This window comes from Canis lupus, chromosome 25, assembly GCF_011100685.1.
Source record: "Canis lupus familiaris isolate Mischka breed German Shepherd chromosome 25, alternate assembly UU_Cfam_GSD_1.0, whole genome shotgun sequence".
Classification (NCBI taxonomy): Eukaryota; Metazoa; Chordata; class Mammalia; order Carnivora; family Canidae; genus Canis; species Canis lupus.
Window position 1 is genome coordinate 1,218,575 of NC_049246.1, and position 19,985 is coordinate 1,238,559.

At 42.5% G+C, this 19,985-nt stretch overlaps 1 long non-coding RNA gene across 2 annotated transcripts in view; it reads left to right on the plus strand.

Annotated features, from left to right (window-relative positions):
* Positions 1-19,985, plus strand: part of LOC102153977 — a 103,953-nt gene that overhangs the window by 47,706 nt on the left and 36,262 nt on the right. For both annotated transcript variants that reach the window (XR_005378302.1, XR_005378301.1), the window contains 2 exons: positions 15,773-15,899; positions 19,665-19,756. This is a non-coding gene — a long non-coding RNA (uncharacterized LOC102153977). The remainder of the gene's footprint in view (positions 1-15,772; positions 15,900-19,664; positions 19,757-19,985) is intronic.

Consider the following 19,985-nt stretch of genomic DNA (forward strand, 5'->3'; position numbering starts at 1 on the left):
TATTTTTCTTAGCCCCAGGGGAAGAACATAAGTACATGATGGCAACTATCAATTTAGTGGGTCTAAGATTGTCTAGGTGATTAAAGCAATATTTCAATGGACTTTGGCCATTCCCAGCATAGTTTACCTGCTGAAGAATATGGAGCATATTGGTAGACTGTTTTCTAACAAACTCCTCAGGGTCATTCAGGTTGAATAAACTCTCTTTTGGGTTAATTTGAGGGACAAACCATGGTTCTTGTTGAAATAGTTATATTGGAATCTCTACAGTCCATAGGATACCAGGGTAATTATCAACTCCCACTGAAGATTTCAGGCTTAACACCAATTCTACTTGTTTTCTTCTCTGTACCCATACATGTTAAGGAGGAGTTACAGCCATATCAGTGTGAGAGAGTTCAGCTAAACCTTGGAGTCTCACCAATTCTCCCTCACCATTTCACCTTTATCACTCTCAGGCTCCTGTGTCCTCTATCTCCTCGCCATTAAATGTTTGTATCCACCCAAGAGATGTTTCCTGTGTGCTTGCCTCTGTCAAGCCCTCAGATGAGGGTGGGAACTCATAAAGATGATTACCCTAGGGAACAATCTGGTCTCTGTCACCTAGACTCCAGTATGAATGAGTTTCAATGCTGGTAGTGCTACAATCGTCTCAGGACAAATTTTCAGAGAAGAACTGGCTAAAATAGCTAAAATAAAATTTAAGAAATAATTTTCTTATTTAAATGAAAATCTTTTGCTTAGCTAAAATATCATATTATTCATGTATAACAGTCTTATGTTCTACTTTTTAATTACATTTATGGATATTTCAGCTTAACCACGTGGGCTGACCCTATCTTAAATGTTACTTCAAGGGGGAGATGTGTTTAGAGATCTGAACAACTAAATTAAGAACAGAACTTCAAATATTGCCTATAAACAATCTGAAGAGTTAGATTTAAAAATGCCTGATTTATCCACTGGTTTGGGGTTTATTAACATCCATTTTGGGAGGTATTCCTTCATCCCAGCTCTGAGTTTCATTGGTACCACTAATTAGTGTTGAGATCTTAACAATATTAAAAATAGTAATAACAGTGGTAATAACAGTGACAAGAGCTAACTTTTTTATGAGCAAAATCGCTAAGAGAATAGGAATAAATTTAGCACTGTAAGTGATTCCAAAGGTCTGGAACTTGCAATGAGTAGGGTGTTAGGTGAAGCATGAAGACGTACATACATACATATAATTGGGGAACAGACCCAGAGCCTAACCAACTCTAGTGTTGTTATAGGGCTTTACTGTGGGGTTTTATAGAGGGTGGGCTTAATTCTATTTTGGTGATGACCATAAATGTGAGATTAGAGGCAGGTAATCCATTGTTGGAGATAATCCAAGAATGGGTGATAGATAAAAGCCTCAGGACAGAGAGAAGGTAGCAGACCCAAGAGGCTATTTTATAAAGATAGACTCACTTGGGTTTGTTTGGTAACCAATTGAATGGGAAGAAGAAGAATATGTGGGGCCTGGGTTTCTAGTGGTTGGTCAGTGGTTCTATTAATTGGAATGGGAAACATAAAAGAAGGAGCCAGTTTGAAGAACAAGGAAGACAGATTTGGTTTTAGATCTGCCATGGAAATTACCTGGAACCAATTCTGGCTTGATATAAGGAAATCTTCCTAATTATTTTAATCTATACAGAAGTGAGATCCCCATCACTAAGAGTATTCAAGCAGAGGCCTGTATAACCATCTATCAAGGTTGTAAAAGACACGTTTCCTATATTGGATTGGAGGCCAGAGTAAACAGCCTTTAAAATCATTTCCAACTTTAGGATTCTAGGATGCTCTAGGAGTAGAAAAAAAAGGCTATTTATTCTATACATTGTTGTAGTCTCCTGACAGATTTCAAATACCACTGTGACATATACCATAAAATAAAAACAAGTAGAAGAGAGGAGTGGTAAGTTAATTGCACAGTTTTTATGTGTGTATGGATAGCTATATACTTACTTTATATACATATTTTATATGAGGCTGTTCATATCCAGAAGTTTCATTATCACATAACAAATCAACATTTAGTATTTGGCATACTTACCGATGTCAGGGCTCTGACATAGCTAGCTCTCTGTGCGTGAGTGTAAATGTGTGGTTACGTATGTGTAAATAAAAAGAGACCATGATTTGCAGCTAAATGATTACTATTTTCCATTTAGAGCAATATCTATTCTATTACAGCAAAGCAGTCATTTATAAATCTTTCACAAGGCAGCGATTCGGAGGACAGTTAAATATCAATCTAAGTATAACATCAGTATGTAAACAGATTGATGAATTGCTCGACTGCTAGGATATAAACCATATGGAACTGTGAATAACGCTTTGAGGAGTTGGGGATAATTTTAGCATTTCATGAAAGCCGAGGACAAGACGGAGCTACCCTACCAGTTCTTTAAACTTCTCAACGCTCTTCTGTTTTCACTCTCAAGGCTATATGGGACAATTAGCATTGCGAACATTAAAAATATAACCTGTTAGATTGTTTCCCTCCTAAGGCAGGATTAATGGCCTCTGTGGGTGTCAGTGCCAGAAAAGCCTACAAAAATAGGCTGGGAAGGATGTCTTACCCTGAGGGGCAGACTCTGTTATCTATTCCCTCAAATGCTGGACCTATAAGATTAAGGTTCCAAAGCACTGAGCAGGTCTTCAAAGGGACCCACAAAGAGAGAGGGAAAAAAAGGCTGAGAGTCCTTTACGTTTCAAGTGGTAGGAACAACACTAGAATTCAGGCTTCCTGTCTCTCAGCTCTGAGCTCTTTTTATAAAATGACACTAGCTTCTTATACTAAATCAGTGATGGCATCATACAATTTATACTTTGCTACAATCATGAAAGGTTCTCTCTCTCTCTCTCTCACTCTCTCTCTCTCTCTTCCCCAGTTATGTAAGTAGATCCTTCTCTGTTTCTCATTGCAGATAAAGCCCTGCACTCACGCGGAGGGTGGATGGAATTAAGTGGAGGGGTCCTGGGGATTCTTTCATGATTTAAGGAATTTTCAGTTACAATCTATGCAGTCCGGATACAGCAGAGAATTAAGCAATTTTGGAGCACAAAAGGCAGCCAATGTGGAACATTACTTAATCCTTCATTGAATCTGGGTTCTGCAAATCTGACCTGAATTACCACAGAAGAGAACATTTTCTGTGCAGGCCTCAGAGGTGAGCCACAGAGATTAATAAAGATGGCTCTAAGAATTGCAGTCATTTAGCCAAGGAGGCAGAGGGTGGATGCGGTGATGGCTGCCAAGTTTACACAACACTGTCATGCAGGGAATTACAGCCCGTAAAGTCTGAGCACGGGAGGGTGGGCTAGGCCTACAGCCCCGGGCCTTCACCTCTGCTCCCGGGACCCTGTTGACATAACGTGAGCATTTGGACAATGAGGTGACCTTCCTCTTCAGAGGAGCAGAATAGCAGGGGGAGGCCAGCACTGGGGACAGGACTATCTTCCTGAGGGCAGAAGAAGGGTCCCTGTGTGCCTGGCCGGGCCCAGGAGGAGCTGAACATGGAGCAGACCCTGTGCATCTGACTCTAAACTGGCCTCCTGTCCCTCAGGAGGGCCTCTGGGAGGAAGACTGGGACAGAGTCATTATTTGCCTACATTTCCTATTCCATTCTGCTGGTGAGGTAGACTCTTCACAGTTTTTAAAATAAAACAAATGGAAGTGCTCTGGTTTAAAGCGTTGTTATAGGGATACCTGGGTGGTTCAGCAATTGAGCATCTGCCTTCGGCTCAGGGCGTGATCCCAGGGTCAAGTCCCACATCGGGCTCCCTGTAGAGAGCCTGCTTCTCCCTCTGCCTGTGTCTCTGCCTCTCTGTGTCTCTTATGAATAAATAAATAAATAAAAATCTTAAAAAATAAATAAGCAAATGTTGTTATAGTTTTCTTTTAGGGACCATAGTCAATGACTCTTGCCATTGGATATGATAATTTATTGTAAGTTCGTCAAGTATCAATCCCAGACTTGTCTCCTCAAGCTTCCCTTGCTGCCCTTTCAATAGGCTTCCCTACCTGGAGCCTGGTGAGGTGGTGCTCCTTGCCAGCCTCTTGCTGGACAGGCACAAGGAACAGGACCCCAAAGGAAGTATCACTTCTAAGAGCGAATGCATCAAAAGGGGGAGAAAAATGTATGCATGTCACCTTGAGCAGTACCTGGTAGGACTTGGTGGGAGGCCAGTCTGGCAAGATTTTAATGGAATAGAAGAAATATAAACATATTGGACAGTAGGGGCTTTGAGTCCAACGGATTGAATTTTAATTCAGTCCCCCTTTAGGGACTGATTGCCACTCTATGAGAGGATGGGTAATGGAGGAAGAGGAGGAAGAGGGGAGAAAGAAGGAAAAGAAAGATTCTGTAGCAGCAGAAGACACTATTGTAAACTTTAAGGCACTAAAACCCACTTCACTACCCAAAGGGAGTTTCTCGGTTTCCCTCACTACCTAGATGTCAGTATCCTCTCTTCACTGCAAGTGCCTCCCTCCGTCAGAGGCAATCCCAATGATGTCAATTGCTCATTTAGGCGCATAACCTTTGGCAGAAATAGCGTGTATTTACTAATGCCCGACTCCGGGTGACAAGTCCACATAGATAAAGCTCTCCCGTCAAGGCCATCTCCCACTGATGACCTTTGGGGCACTCGTGCTCAGCTTTCTGCTTTGAGAACTTCCTAGTGAAGTCCCCCTTATCACTGGGAAAGCATGACCTCTAACACACAAAGCACACCATGGAGCAGGGGCAGCAGAACTCTCTGACTTTCAAATCAACTTGGCTTTGCTTACCTTTGAAATAGAGCATTTGTATTTTGAAACTGTTTATGAGAAGTTCTCTGAGTACTGACCTGCAAACACAAATACCAAGAAATTCTGGGGCCAGAGTGTCCAAATCACTGGGATAAGGACAATTGAGCTGAATAGTAATAAAATCTGACTCCAATTGTTTAAGCTTTCGAATCCTCCAATGACAATCCTTCCTTGGCTTGGTCCTGTGTTCCAAGGAAAAGAGCACAGGATTTTGAAATAAAAAGAGTGTGTTTGAGTCTTCACATTGCTGTCCAGAAACTGTGAGGACTTAGGTATACTGCTTTGTTCAGGAAACTGAGCTTCAGTTTTATGAGATGTAACAGGGGATGGCAACATTGACTTCACAGGATTTTTGAGAGGATAGATGAAGTAATGAATGCTTTCCAAGTGCTTTCATGAGTAGGCCCCTCCCAACCCCCATTTTATAGATAAATACACTGAGGTCCAAAAGGTTGAGTAACTGGTACAAAGCAACACAGCTGGTAAGTATTAGATTCTGAAACTTAGGTCAGAGTAGGTGGTCAAAGAAATTTCTGTTAAAATGAGATTAACATCATGTTACAATGATTCTGTCTTCCTCAGAAATTTGCCTTTGGGGCAAAAAGAACCGTGGTGCTCTTTAACATTTTTACAAATTGCATTAGGCTCAATTTTCTTCTATGAGCTATTCTTGGAGATAAAAAGGAGAATGAGCCCCTGTTGCATTTGTTTTCTGATCCTTGTAATATAAAAATTATAACAGAATTAATCCAGAACTGGAGATGTAAATTGAGGAGAGCATCCACAAATAGAGTCCTTAGTATTGAGCTTTGCAAATAATACATGTTTAATGAGTGTATGTTGATTGAGTGTTTAGGAAGATTAGTTCTCCACTGTTCTGATAGAGGGCCAACCAGTCCTGGAAAAGAACACAGACCTTTTATATGGCTTTAAGTGTCCTCATCTGTAGGAAAATAAACATGCATTGAGTTAGGACAACAGGGCTGGAGTCAACGTGACACTCTAGGAACTACAAAATCACGTCAGTTATTTTGGCAAATGGAGTTCTAGACACTTGCCACAGCACCAGATGATGTTTATTCCAACAAGAAGATTATTATAATGCATCTTTTGAGTTAAGTTTTTCCTTTTACAAGGACATTGTGTCAGATTCAGTTAAATAAACTAAGGCTGACTGCCTACCAAATGCAGTTGCTTTTCACTCTCAAAAGCACACCTGTATCTTTGTACAATGTCTTTCCGACTTGGTCCTCAGAATGATCTCAGGGAATAGATAGAGCAGGTATTATAATTTGTGATCTTTATGGGGTGGGGCTGGGGAGCTTGGGTGTCCTGCCTGCGTCTAGCAAAGTGGCTGCTCTATAAACAATACATGATGAATCAAAAATAAACAATAGCTCTCACTGAGTGCTTTTACTGAGTGGCAGATACTACTTTAGGCGTTCCACATACACGGACACATTTCTTTAAGGAGAACTCGGCAGACCTGATGAGTGTGTGTGCCTGCCACTCGCCAGCTAAAGCACCTTGGTCCCAATTTCATCACCTAGAATATAAGGAATAATGACAGGGTAACTTCGTAGGGTTGTTGATACACATGCACAAAACATTAGAAATAGAGCTAGCATACCTGGATGCTCACTAAATACTGGCTACTGTTTGTATTTATCCCAGAGCAACCTCTCAAGTCATTGGTGGAACTAAGATTTGAACCGGGCTGCCTGGCTCAAGAGCCTATGTCTTTAATCACTATTTTGAATGAGTAACCAAACAAGTGAATAAATAATCTAGAGTCACTCTGCAAGATAGTGGCTAAATCCAAGTCCCCTGTCACTCTCTAGTGACAGTTGTAGCCCTAGGTATAGGCTGGGCCCTGGCAAGTGCACGGATCCCCTTCTTGGGAGGAAGCTGGAAGTGGCTGGAAGCCACTTACGGGTTTCACACTCCCCTTCCCTGCTCAGGTCACACCACCTTCCAGGCTGCCGAGCCTGCACACGGTTAGAAGTACACTCCTACCCTGCAGATGTCAGTGCTTTTGTGTTTTAGGGGTAGAGGACTGGATTCTTTGGCACACTGAAGGAGAAATGAACTGAGTGGGCACAACTCTGAGAAGGGGCATTTGAATAACACTTTCTGGTTTACAAAGGACTTTCCCATCCATTTTCTCACTCCGTCATTGGACTTAGATTATAATCTCCATTTTTGAAGCAACCCAAGTGCAGAGGCATCATGTGGCTTGCCCTAGTGACAGGGTTGGCAAACTCCAGAACCTAGACTTTCACCAGGGTCTGCTGACTCTGGATTCCATGTTCCTTCCTTGACCAAAAAAATTGACCCTTACGTTGAGGGAGCTTTGTCCTTGGTCTTGTGGTTTGTCCTGGGCCTAAGAAAAATTATTTCATGATATTTCCTGCATAGATTTTGATCTTCTTGCGAAAAATTTGGCTTGGACCTTTGTGAAGATGGAGAAATGGGACAGGATGAATTTCCAGGTCACATTTATGGCCATGAAATCTGTGATTCTTTTCCAAGATTTTATGAAATTAAAATCATTTACTTGGAATGCTTGGTACAGAAAATATCATAGCAACTGTAAAGAGCTATTTATTTGCAACCATCTAACCATGCACTGTGACTGAAAAATATGGGAGAAGGAAAGGGGACATCGGGAAAATTATTCTATTTGTTTCACACACACTATTGTCTTATTCCGATGTTTTATTTCGAAATTTGTTCACGGCACTCTTCCACTTAAAACAGTGCTCTCTGGATCCTCCTCATTTCATCCTGCTTCTTTCCCTCATGTGTATAGAGATTGTTTTTCATTTCGAACCCAACTGCTTCTTCTTTGATTCTGTAGCAAATCGCCCTTCTGAGTGTGTGCCATAATTACTCCCATGGCAATGGGCTCAAGTTAGAGACAGACCATTATGTGAGCCCACAGCCTAAGCCGAGAGACCAGAGCTAAGAGTCCCTTTTAAAACTGCTATCCTTAATGATAGGGGGCCAGAGGTAGAAAATTACTGGCATTATAAATTGCTTTTTCCAAAAGGGTTTTGTCCCTATCTTTTTAAAAAGCTGTGCCACACTGAGAAAATTTCTCTACATTTTTAATTGTAGATAATTTTGTGTAAGAAAAATCTCCCAGTGAAAACAGTCTAATGAAATGTGCTTAGTTTGGCTTCGGCGGGGCTCCATGTCTTCCTAAATGAGTGCATAAAAACACACACAAACAAGATTTGCTACTACCTAAAAGTGCAACGGATAATTTGCATCAAAAGCAATGGAAGAAATTGAGAAGTGGGGATGGGCTCCTCCCTGGAGCTCTACTGTCAAAGAGTAGGGCTAAAGGAAGTGTGGTGTGCTGCCACCCAGCGGTGAGCCACGGACGACTACCGGGATCCCTCACTTATCCGGAACCCAGCCTTGTCTACCTGGAGGATGGACTAGCAGCAGGAGGACAGGGCAGGAGACCCCAGCGCTGCAGAAGGAACTGCTAGGAGGAGATGACTTCTAAAGCTTATGTGCTTTATGAAGAAAATAGCATGCTTTTTAAAGGCATGATTCTAACAAGCTTGGTTTTCAAAACTTACAGCATGTTAGAAGCAAATAATTAAGCATGGAAAGAAAGCAAGTGAATATATTTGGTTCTTCATAAGGATTTATTTTATTCTTTTTTTTAAGATTTTGTTTATTTATTCATGACAGACAGAGAGAGAGAGAGAGAGAGAGAGAGGCAGAGACACAGACAGAGGGAGAAGCAGGCTCCACGCAGGGAGCCTGACATGGGACTCAATCCCGGGACTCCAGGATCATGCCCTGGGCTGAAGGCAGGCGCCAAACTGCTGAGCCACCAGGGCTGCCCAGGCTTATTTTATTCTGACGAACGCCAGTATCAACCAGTGCTACCCCAGTTATGGACTCATGTTAAGGGTGATAAAACAGATTCAGAGAAGGTCCGTTAGCCAGTGGATGAAGTCTGTCTTCCCATTTTGTGAGGATTTTGTGACCTCAAAGCTCATGTTTCTTCCTCTTTTTTATCCTTGCCAAAGACAGGCACGCTGAGAAGCAAGCCCCAATGGCAGGACAATGGCAGGAGACAAAAATAGAATCAGTACTTAAAATTTGCCACGCTCTGGAAGGATCGGGTACTCTCCAGTTCCCAAATACATTTATTTTAGAGGATAGTCATCACAACTTTGCATCATCAAGATGTCCAACTGCCTACAGCCTTCTCTGCAAGCAGTAGGGAGCTTCCTGAGGGGGATACAGGGCGTTCGATTTTGGGATCCAAGTGTAGCTTTGCCTTTCACTAGCTGTGGGAACTTAGACGTGTTACATCACCTCATTGTGCCTCTGTTTCCTCATCTGAAAAATTAACATAATTATTCCACCTACCTCATGGAGTCGGTTTGGAGGATTAAGTGAGGCAATTCTTATAAATAGTTTAAAGTACTACCTGAGAGTTGGTAGCCATGGCATATCAAGCATAGACATTTTAGAAATGTAAAAGCTCACAACCTTTACGGACTAAATCTGAGCTCTTATTTAAATTGCTTATCTGTTCATTCATTCATTCAACACACATTTACTAAGTACATATTATGAGCCAGCAGCAGATAGCCACTAGGTAAACAACTATAAATAAACTACCACTCTTCCCAACTAGGGACTCAGATATGTAAACAAAAAGTTGCCATGATGAGGGAAGGCTGGGAAAGCATCTCTGTGGGAACAGAGATATGGGAGCACATATATCCTATCTCACCCTGGAGAGGTCAGGACGGCTGCCTGGAAGGAGAGGAGGGAAGGGGCATTCCAGTGAAGGACACAGCGTGTATAAGCAAAGATTGAAATGAAAGAAGAGTGGGTGATTTTTCATGTCAGGTGTTGGGTGTATAGGTGGGGAGCAGAAGGATATGAGGCTGAGAAGGCAATATACATATATATTTTTTCTAATTACATAATATTGAGAAAGCTGATTCACTCAGGGAACTACTTACAAAAGATATATCTTTTTTTGTTTTTTTAAAAAAAGAACTTAATTTGCAGTCTTGGGGTACTCCTCTGATTTGGAAGCTTAAGAGAGAAGAAGTAAGACATTTTTAGTTCAAATTTAAATTATTATCTACCCACATCTTACATTTCTTACCGTAAAAGTCAGATGAGAAGCAGCATGGCCCTAGAATCAGTTCTAACATGATGTGTAACACGTTATCATGATGTGTCCTGGTCCATGTCCACTTGTCACTGCCTGGCTGTCAGGCTAGGATGAAAATGAGCTTTAGAGATTTGGCTGGTGCCTGAGTGAGCCAGGCCATGCTTGCACTTCTGGTGAGCCAGAAAATGTCTTGTGTTGAGCAGCTGACATGAAGTAAGTAGGTAGGTTCTCAACAAATATCAGCATATTTTTAAAAATCATTATTGTTATTATTATCACTATAAATTTGGGTTAAAAATTCTGCAAATATCTGAGTATAAATATATATAAGTCCTGGCAGCTGATGTCATGTTTTATTCATTTCCTGTTGCCCAGTGCCTGGCCCCAAGCCTGCCCCGTGGTAGGTTCTTCATTGACCTTTGTTGAGTACTGACTGAACATCTGGATTTGGACATTTCCAGAGTGTGCCTATGGTAACTGAAAGCCTCCACAGCTGTTAATAAACCCTGGGGAGCATGTATGGTGTGGGAAGACAAGGCTTTGGACAGCAGCTACAGGACATTGACATGAACAAGGACCATGCAGGCAGGGAAGCAGGTGAGGGAGACAGACAGAGTGCCAAGATGGGGCTGAATTTCACAGTGGGCCCCAGGAGACTTGAAATCATGTGATGCCAGTTTGTACTCTGAGAATTCCTTCACCACATTCTATACCGACATGACATGGCTTCCATTGAACTGACCTTTGCCTTACTTTAACAGACTATTGAAAGCAGCAAAATAGCAATGTTCATGTGATTAGTGACAGCCTTTTTCAGGTCTGAGGACTCGTATACAGTTTCTACTAGTGTCATAAAACCACATATGGAGGATAGTTAGGCTTTCCTACTCCTCATCCTCATTTAGGCTTTAACCTGAAACTTCAAGCTGGCTCCGTATAGTACAGCAAGACTTATTCCCTTTACTATCAATAATGTAATGGTGATTCATCACACATTTTGGGAGGACCTCTCACTTGGAAGGAGTTGGTTGGACTCTAGAGGATTAGTGGGTTGAGAACTGAGTTGGTTCAAATTGAAGGCATTCGGCTCTCTTACGAGGCTGAATCATACATCCCAATGGAAACTTTCCCCATCCTGGGAGTCATTAATGTGTCATAACCATAATTCAAAAAATTATTGGGTGTTTAGGACTTCCTTTCTCACTTGGCCCCAGATTCTTATCCTCACACACAAACTCAACCTTCAGAATATCAATGAAGGAAGAGATCTTCCCATCACCTCCCTTTGGAGCAATAATGTGAGAAGAGACACAACCAAAATACATCTACTCTGGACTTCCAAGGAGGGCCATAATTTTTGCCCTCCTAAGTCTTTGTGTGTGACTGTAGCCTCTTGTTCTCAAAATCTTGGCACTTTTTCCTCCTGGCAGGCCCTAGTTGACTAGTCAAAATGAAGTACTCCTCCCAGGTTGGCAATTTGGCTCACTAAAGGCCAACCCATAAAGGACACCTGCAAAGTGAAGGGACAGAGGCTGTGCCTCTAAGGATGGGAGTCTACCTTGTCAGTGTTTTATAAGCAAAGCTGAATTTCTAGGTGCCCTCCACATAGGAGCAACTTTCTGTTTCTATGTTTGCCATCAGGGATCATGAAATGGAGGGGTGACAGGGATGGGGTCTGGTGTTTGTAAAAGTCGTTCAGGTTCATGTCTGAAAGATGAACAGTGATGCCAAGACCAAATGACCAGTGAAGACAAGGAGAAGGATGACAGAGAAAGACATCTTTAAAGGCATCACCCCCTACTTGCCCCTCTTGCTGTCCCTTTGTGAATCCTGCAAATTTCGATGTTGATGTCGATATTTAATTTTATCTGCAGAAAGAAGGGAAAGTAGATCTCGTTAGACATTTAAAGACAGTCATCTGTGTTTCTTATTTACTTTTAGATAAGCAACATACCCACATAATTTACTCTTGATAAACACTACTGGAACTGCTTGTTTGCCAGACATGTGACTTTTAAACCGTGAACAGTTTGAGATGTTACCAGAGCAAAACTCTTCATTCCTACTTGCCAATCCCCATCACACACACACGTGCACGCACAGAGCATTTTTTGAGCCATATTTATAGATGTTACCAATACCCCGTGCTTGCATCCGTCCCTGTTTAAATATCTTCATGCCCATATGTTGTGACATCAGTCAAACTCTGCTCCCTGCCAGCTCTACTGTGTTCCTCACATGCCCAGGGGCTCTCTTGATTTGCTCCCCAGCCTCCCAAACCCTATCACCCTCCAGAGAGTTCCATACGAGGGAGGAGGATTTCTAGGGCATGCACAGAAATAAGGACATGGCGGCCAGGCCTGTGGGACAAGGACATCTGTCTGACTGCTCCACTCATTTCTGCCCATGACCTCATAGAGGCCTCAGTTGGATCAGGCAATTAGTATGGTCAGGATCAAATGCCACCCAATTTAATTCAATTACTGTTCACCGCAACAGAAAATATGGTTATTATAGTGACAGGACTTGTGTGAGGAATACAGGCTCCGGGCCAGCGACCTGCCAACATGCCGCCAAACTGTGAGGAGCAGGGAGGGTGCAGATGAGGATGATTGGACAGGATGGGGCAGAACCAAACCTGCTCCCGAGCCACAGACGTGGGGCTGATGTCTGACTACCATTGCCCAGAGGCCCCTTTCTGCCAGAAACCCACAGATGATGGGAACATATCTGTTACCCAGGCCCAGAATTGAGATGTGGGGGAGCCAGCTTTAGCTGTTCCATGAGATCCTGGGGAGAAAGGGATAAAGTACAAGTGACAGCAGCCAGAAGAGAGGGAGCTATTTTCCAAAATTACCACTATCCACTGGAAGAAAGACAGTCTCTTCAGTCAATGGTGCTGGGAAAATTGGACATCCACATGCAGAAGAATGAAACTAGAGCACTCTCCTTCACCATACACAAAGATAAACTCAAAATGGGTGAAAGATCTAAATGTGAGACAAGAGTCCATCAAAATCCTAGAGGAGAACACAGGCAACACCCTTTTTGAACTTGGCCACAGTAACTTCTTGCAAGATACATCCACGAAGGCAAAAGAAACAAAAGCAAAAATGAACTATTGGGACTTCATCCAGATAAGAAGCTTTTGCACAGCAAAGGATACAGTCAACAAAACCAAAAGACAACCTACAGAATGGGAGAAGATATTTGCAAATGACGTATCAGATAAAGGGCTAGTTTCCAAGATCTGTAAAGAACTTATTAAACTCAACACCAAAGAAACAAACAATCCAATCATGAAATGGGCAAAAGACATGAAGAGAAATCTCACAGAGGAAGACATGGACATGGCCAACACGCACATGAGAAACTGCTCTGCATCACTTGCCATCAGGGAAATACAAATCAAAACCACATTGAGATACCACCTCACACCAGTGAGAATGGGGAAAATTAACAAAGCAGGAAACCACAAATGTTGGAGAGGATGAGGAGGAAAGGAACCCTCTTACACTGTTGGTGGGAATGTGAACTGGTGCAGCCACTCTGGAAAACTGTGTGGAGGTTCCTCAAAGAGTCAAAAATAGACCTGCCCTACGACCCAGCAATTGCACTGCTGGGGACATATCCCAAAGATACAGATGCAATGAAATGCCGGGACACCTGCACCCCGATGTTTATAGCAGCAACGTCCACAATAGCCAAACTGTGGAAGGAGCCTCGGTGTCCATCGAAAGATGAATGGATAAAGAAGATGTGGTCTCTGTATACAATGGAATATTCCTCAGCCATTAGAAATGACAAATACCCAACATTTGCTTCAACGTGGATGGAACTGGAGGGTATTACGCTGAGTGAAGTAAGTCAATCGGAGAAGGACAAACAGTGTATGTTCTCATTCATTTGGGGAATATAAATAATAGTGAAAGGGAATATAAGGGAAGGGAGGAGAAATGTGTGGGAAATATCAGAAAGGGAGACAGAACATAAAGACTCCTAACTCTGGGAAACGAACTAGGGGTGGTGGAAGGGGAGGAGGGCGGGGGGTGGGGGTGACTGGGTGGCGGGCACTGAGGGGGGCACTTGACGGGATGAGCTCTGGGTGTTGTTCTGTATCTTGGTAAATTGAACACCAATAAAAAATAAATTTATTATTAAAAAAAAACAAAATTACCGTTTTAAGTGGAATCTCTTATTTATTGTTCTTAAGTCTCTATGACAAATTTGACAATTAAGAAGACAATGTAGACATTAAATCTTTTTATAAAACTTTATCTTCCGTTAAGTGCTATTTATCTCACCACATTTAACAACCAGCACTTTTATTCAACATTTATGCTGCATTCACTGTTGGCCAGCCATTGTTGGATGCTGTTCATGTGGGCCACTTCCTTTTAACCTCCCCAAAACCCTGTAAGCTAGAGGCCTTCATTACCCCCATTTTATAGGTGAGAAAAACAAAGTTTTGAGAGGCTGAATCACATAGTTGTGACAGTAGACTCCAGCTGGATCTGTTGATCTCAGGTCCCTTGTTCCTGACCATTTTGCTGAACTTCTCCTTAGCTTTTTTCCCCTAAATCTTTTTGGCCTTTCTATGCACACCTTCATGTCACTGAAGAGAGAGTGAAGTATTCCCAAATACTCAGAAGTACATCAGATAAACAAGAGCCCTGGTCCACGCAGAATCATACCATCATTTCTTAACCAGCACAGTGGTTAAACACATCGAGCTCTGTGTTCAAATCCCAGCCCTGCTACTTCTGGCTGTGTGACTGGGAAATCTCTGTATATCAATTTCCTCATGTGTAAATGAGGAAAATATTTCCTCATAGACTTGTGGGAAGAGCTATTCTACTCAACGCACTTAAGATAGTACCCAGGAAAAGTATGCAAAAATTGTCAGCCCTTTTCACAACTTCAGGAAGCAAATAATGCAAAGATTGGAAGCAAAGTTATTTTCTTCTGTAAGCACACGTGCATGCTTCGAAAGGTAGACTACACATATTGGCAGTGTACACAATAGTCAGTCTTTCACTGGGCACTGTGGTCTCAAAAGCTGACAGCCCAGACTTGGTGGGGGTGGGGAAGCTGTAGGAGAACTGAGTGACTCCTGAGCAAGTTCCTTTTGGGGTCAAGTAAGGTATTCCTTTAACCCAATACCTTATCTTAGGCTCTACCTCTTTTTACTGAGGAGCACAGTGAATGGGATAGACTGGGGGACTCCCACAGGGAAGGGGCAGTTGTCCCTCCACCCCCAGATTATACTGAGTGACAGGAAGTGCTTATGACCCTTCACATTCCCTCTGGTCCTTCACATTCCCACTGTCCCCCATTTCAAAGAATCAGGAGTGTACAGTACTGGGTGTCCATTGTGGTAAATGGCCTTCACACAAAATCTCTGGGTTTGCCAACATGCTTTATTTAGATGAAGCACTGTCTAGTAACTTTGCAGGGAGTTTTGAAAATTCTGGAAACTCACGGAATTTCCTCAAGGCCTTACCACTCTTGCTTGGGTCAGCATGGTGATACCTCTGTGAAGCCAGGGTGGGGGCAACTCCAGCCAGATGAAATACAGTGTGATGCTTTGAGTCATACTTATGTTGTTCATGATTATTCTTAACCACTTGAACTTCTTCTAGGGCCAGGGTCACTTTTGCAGGCACCACTGATCTAAGCTATTATGCATCTCAGTATAAAAACCAAGTGATATGAGCTCTGGTCTGGAGTCAGGCTTTACAGTGATAATTTCCTCTCTCCACCAGTGCCCATCCCAGCTCTATATCACTCTGACATGATGTGATGAACGACCATGTTCAGTGCCCATTGTGATCACTTATGATGTCTTGGTGCCACACCCTCTGCTTTCAGATCCCCTCTGGAGGATACAAGGTGAGTTACACAAGCCACATCATTTCGTTAGTTTTGACTGAGCTTTATGGAGTTATAACTCTGAGAATGGTGCTTTCATTAAGAGGAAAATATCCTAACTGGAAATGGTGCTTCTTCTATGGAACTGAAGCTGGAATAAACAGAGTGAACCTGAACAGAAAAGCAGGCACCTGGCAATTCTTCCTTGTTGTTGTTGCTGTTGTTTTTTAAGATTTTATTTATTTATTCATGAGAGACACAGAGAGAGGCAGAGACACGGGCGGAGGGAGAAGTAGGCTCCCTGTGGGAAGCCCAATGTGGGACTCGATCCCGGGACCCCAGGATCATGACCTGAGCCAAAGGCAGCCGCTCAACCACTGAGCCACCCAGCCATCCCTCTTCCTTGTTTTATGCTTCTGAGTAAGTGCTGTTGCCCTTCAGCCTCAGTTTCCCCATTGCTATGGGAAGTGAAGTCCATCCTACAGCCCACCCTGTCTCCTGCAAAATAAGTTGGATTAGTCTACAACGCCCTGAGCCCTCCAATGGCCAATGCTGTAAATTTAAGTTAGAATTGCTGGTATTACTCAGACCAGGAGAAGAAATGTTTCCAGTTCTGGGAAGAGCAGGGCTCACAGCTGTAGCTGAATATAAGACGAGGGAGGATGACAGACCACAGACACGGGTTCTTGGGTGCCTCAGGCAGAACCTGGGGAGAAAATGGCAGCCACAGTCAGGTAACTGTTTCAGGTTACTCTCCATGTTACAATGAAGAGATGTTATCTGGATTTCCACACCAGCTGAGCTCCTGCATAATAATATTTTAAACAACGCAGAGCATAACACAAACAGATCCACTGAGCATCTGGGGAGCCTGTTGCACCCAGGCTTGCCCAAACTGGCCTTTCTTATTGTAGGGTGTGGGAGAACACAGGGCTTTGTGGGTCCCTGGAGGGCCTGCCAGGCCTGGAGCTGTTGCTCGGCTGTGGGAGGCACGCCAGTTCTCAGGTCTGCTAATGAGTGGTGTGGTGTCTGGCAAGGGCCTGGCCTGTGAGTGAGTGTGACTAATCATGAATCTTTTCAATAACGCTGACAGTTCATTCTCTGCTCTCTCCTTCGCCTGCTCTATGTGCTGGAGCTGGCTGAAAGAGGAGCAAATTAGCCTCATTCTGGAAAAGGCAGGGCATGATAAAGGAGCCCCTAAAACGTTTCCAGTGCTCAGTGCCTGGATGTTTTGCAGCCAGCGTAATTATCTGACTTGGGTGGCTTGACAGGATATTTTTGTTGTGGTTCCCTCTTCTGAATAGCAGGCAGTGTCTGAAGACAGTGCCCTGTTCCTGTTCTGTGAGCTGGTTAACAAATGTAGGTTTGACACCAACAAAGACAGTGTCATTATGATCCTGCATATGCTCCAGCCCAAACTGACAACCCTCCCATTTTCCATTCAAAGGGTTCGTTTTATCAGATTAGGTTTCTGTCCCCGCATAGAAATGTGGTAGGCCTTAAATGCCCTGGACTCCTTAATTGAGGGTGGGAGCCAACGAGGGGATGAAGCTTTCCTCAGATGGCTCTGCCTCCCTGCCACCCACTTTGATGCTTGATGAGTTCACTGTGCTTCTAACATCAAACTGTGTGCTCTGTCACGGGGAAGGTGTGTCACTGTGGGTGCATGCATGTGCATATATCTCAGAAAAGTTAGTAATGCAATTTGTTGATTAGTGGACTGGAAGAATTTCAGGCTGGAAGGAGGGCTTTGATGATGTTTGACCAAAATGTTTAGAAAGGAGTAGTCATTGTCCAATGGATATGGTACTGTCATCATGAACTAGACCTCTGAGAATGACTCACAGATAATTTCTTAATAACAGAGCCAAAGCATTTGGATTTTGAGAGACATGAGCTAGTGAAAGGGGAAGGGATGTGCAACAAGAGCTGGAAGACTAAGGCAGTGTGTAACATCCCTTATTCCCTAAAATAAACATATTGTCTGGCACTTTTCACCCTTGAGTATGTAGGCCTGTTTCTTCTCTCTTTCTCAGCCTGGTAGGACTACTACTAACTTTTAAGGAGATCCAAAATGCTAACTAGAGAGATTCAGGCTGTATTTTCCAAATTAAAAATTGAGACATGTGTTCCAACATGTGTCAGAATATTTTCAGGAATGTTAAGTGAAAGTATTTAAAATTAGAGCTTTCTTTGAACATTCTGACCACAGAAGTCTCTTTCCATTTCTGAATGCCTTGTGTGCATAAGGTGTCATGGATTGCAGTTTCAGGTAGGAGTTGTAACTGGCGACCATAGGTCAGATCTGCCTTCAGCCATGTGGCGTATGATACATGCAGTGTCTCAAAAGCCAGGAAATTTCTCATAAACATCTGAATTTCTAACTTTCTCTTTAAAAATCCTAAAATCTGGCAACATGGACTTCATAGACCAGCCTGGAACTGAATGGTGGCTGCCTTTTTACAGTATACCTTGTCACACTCCTCACTTCTTTTTAGGGCTTCCTATTTAGCCTCCTTTTCCTACTTACATGATCCACCTGCCTCTCCAAGCATTTGGACTTGTGCTTGCTGACTCAGTCACATAACATGCTGGTGGTCTGCTCACCATCACGGAAGGGACAGAGCGTCTTCACTCCTGTCAAGTCATGTCCCACCTCAGATGGCTGATCCTCAGCAAGATATGGGCCAAGATGTGACATTTAATACTTGAGGTATTGGGAATCCCAATGCCTATGATATGTTTTCAGCTTTCCTTCTTTGATCAGAGAAGATCCCCAAAGAGGGAATAATCAACAGATGATTTGGGTCATTCCTTGATGATATAAAATGCAAGACACAAGCATCTCATATGTGTTGTTTGTTCTATGCTTGTTCATCACATTTGGGGCCAGTTGTGTAACCACAAAAATCATTTTTAGAATAGATGGCTGGGTCTGGGAGCAGGACTTGGGGATAGGAAAATTATTTGGCTTCCAGATAATATACTGATTAAGTATGGGACTTCTTAGAGTGTTTTGAACTAGTTCAGTAAGGGATGAACAGTGATGAGTATGTACAAATTTAGAATTCAGGATGGTGTTAGTTGTTCCAGAGTGTGTATGTGAGTATATATGTGAATATGTATGTGATCATCTTAGATAATTCTTAAATCTTCTGTTTGCCTGAGAACAATATTTTGAACTGTATCATCTTATGAAAAAACATAACTCACAACTCACAGATACAACATATTTTTAACAAAATTCTCCTGGAAGGTGAAAATCGTATTAACAAGTATCCAGGAAGATACATTAGTGTTTGTGAAAATCATGGTGTCATTTATGACACTTGTCAACTAGTAGTAGACCAGTGGGGAAAAAAATAATCATTCATTCCCTCATCAGCAGATATTTACTGAACACCCATTCTAGGTCAAACCACATAAAAGTGTCAACATTTGAGTTTTTAATCCATGAAAACAGAAATCTCACAGGGTTCAACATGTAATGTACCAGGGGCTACATTAGGTACTGGTGATACAAGAGTAAGAAATAGGAAGAATGGCCATGCAAACAGCAGTGCAATGAAAGGTCCTAAGTGCAATGATAGGGAAGTATAGAAAGGCTTGTGAGAACCTAGGGAAGGTAGAAGTCAGAGAGGGGAGGTCTTTTGTGGTGAACATGGTAATCTCAGTAGATGATGAAATCTTTTTAAAATTATTAGTAGTAGTAGCTAATATAAATTGAGGATTACTATTACAGCTCCCTGTTGAAGATTTTACATTTATTTCATGTTATTCTCACAGAATCCTATGAAGTAGATATCACAATTCCTCTATTTCAGAAGAGAAAACTGGAGAACAGAGAGGTTACAGACTGTATCCAAATTACACAGCTGGTAAGTGTTGGAGCTGGGATCCACACCATGACGTGTAAACACAACATTGCCCTGGTTGTGAATAAATAGCAGAAAAGAAGTCTGACTTTTCGTGTCAGATCTTTCTAGAGATCCATAACCCACTAGGTTTCAGTCCCTAAAAGGCAGTTCGTAGGTGCAAGTATAGACCACTTAGAGTAGAAGTAAATAGGAGCACACTGACACTCACATTCATGCACACATGCACACT